The following is a 2131-nucleotide window of genomic DNA, read 5'->3' on the forward strand; positions in this document are numbered from 1 at the left end:
GTATCTTTCTCTCTGAGATTCTTAATGGATGTTGAGGACAAGGATTATGTGGGTTTCCAAACAAACTCCTTTGACAACAAGATGATAAGGAAAGGGCAAGGAGCCTGTGCTTGGATTTAAATTTGATACAAAAAGCTATAGATGCTATGAATCAGGATGTAGATATATGTTAATTTGTGCCACTAAATTTGTGTAGTTACAAGGGAAAAAGGGTACAAGGACTATTGGAACTTACTAATACATAATGCCTTTATTACAAAATGATAGATTGGTTTGGATAGTGTGAAGAGAGAAGGGGAAACAGGGCTTTCGATTTCAAGGCCCATTGGATATTTTCACAATTTCCCTAGTGTGCTTTCGTAGTGCTTTTCTCGTAGTGCTATATTATCTGGTGACTACTATAAGTTTTTGTATTAGATGAAGAGGAAAATTGGGATCCTATTTCTGTTACATGGTCCGTCAGAGACTATAGAAAACAAAATTCTTTAAAATGGAGAGCACAGGGGGGGAAAATACAGCTATAATGGCATCATTAACAACACAAAGACAATCCTTGAGAACTTAACAAATTTTCCTAAATTTTAGTATTAATGGTTTACAAAAATAATTATATGTTAATAAAACCTCATACATTAGTAACCATAAAATTTCAGTTGAATTAAACTAAAAATTTCGCAGTTAAAGTAAATTGTATTGATCTCATGTTGATAAATCTTATAATAGTCAGACAAATCCTTTCTCTTTTATGTTGTAAAAAGATAGGAGTATGCTACGGAATGATTTCAGATAGTTTGCCTGCTCCCAGTGAGATGGTGAATCTGTTGCAGTCAAACAACATAGGAAGGGTGAGATTATATGAACCAAATCAGTCGGTGCTGCAGGCACTGAAGAATTCTGGAATCGAAGTTATTGTGAGAGTTAGAAACGTTGAGCTTGAGAAGATTGCAAGTGAGCAAGATGCAGCAAACAGATGGGTGAGAGACAACATTAAAGCATTCTATCCTTCTGTCAAAATCAAATACATTGCAGTGGGAAACAAGGTTCTTCCAAGTGTACGATACTGTTCATATCTTCTTCCTGCTATGAGGAACATTCAGAGGGCTTTGACTAACGCCAGTGTACAGAGCAACATTAAGGTTTCCACACCACAGGCGGCATCTGTGCTGTCCAAGTCATTTCTTCCTTCAGAGGGAACATTTGGTGAGACTGAGGATATGAGTGCCATACTTAAGTTTCTGTCAGATAATGACTCCCCTTTCATGGTCAATATCTATCCATACTTCTCAGATTCGATTTCTGCAGACTATTCGTTGTTCAATTCAACAAGTGCCGTGGTGACTGATGGCAGTCTAGTGTATAACAACTTGTTTGATGCTTTGGTTGACACAGGGACAGTCCAATATTCCAATTGTTATAACTGAAAGTGGATGGCCTTCCACAGGCAACGATGTGGCTACTGTGAGCAATGCCCGAACATACAACAACAATCTGATAAAGCATGTTTTGTCCACTGCCGGAACTCCAAAGAGACCTGGAAGGACAATTGAGACATATATTTATTCACTTTTCAATGAGAATCAGAACGTAGGGAGTGAGGACGAGCGTCATTTTGGTTTGTTTGAAACCAATAAAATTCCCGTCTATCCTCTGTTCAGCTCACCTGAAAGTAGCAGGGGTTTAAAAGTTTTGTATATATATCTAACAGTAGTGTAGAAAAATGCTTTTCTTAAATTGTCACAAGAACCTCCAAAAACAGAGCAAAACAAGGCAATGCTAGAGCACAATTTGCTAAATTAATTTACCCAATAAATTCTAAATTTCTATTTAAAAATTCATCGCACAATCTAATTCCAATTTGCAATGGAGCAAGGATTCTTTTTTTAAAAAAATGTTTTAATAGAAAGTCAATACTAAATGAAATATTTATTTAAAAGGACTTTCTAGTATTTCAATATTTTTAATAATAATAATACATCAATTTTATTTTTTTACTACTAATATTTTCTTTTGAAATTCAAATTGTTATTGATGAATATTTTTGAACTGAATGATCTAAACCTTCAAAATAGTTTCCTGAAATTGAGGTTTATCTAGTTAAGAATAGATTTCTTTTTATCAAATAACACAATCA

General features: G+C 34.7%; 1 pseudogene; it reads left to right on the forward strand.

Annotated features, from left to right (window-relative positions):
- Positions 1–776: 776 nt before the first annotated feature.
- LOC149547570 (glucan endo-1,3-beta-glucosidase pseudogene) lies at positions 777–1806 on the forward strand (annotated as a pseudogene).
- Positions 1807–2131: the final 325 nt, after the last annotated feature.

This window comes from Cupressus sempervirens, chromosome 7 (genome assembly GCF_028749045.1).
Source record: "Cupressus sempervirens isolate cs-2001-9-10 chromosome 7, ASM2874904v1, whole genome shotgun sequence".
Classification (NCBI taxonomy): domain Eukaryota; kingdom Viridiplantae; phylum Streptophyta; class Pinopsida; order Cupressales; family Cupressaceae; genus Cupressus; species Cupressus sempervirens.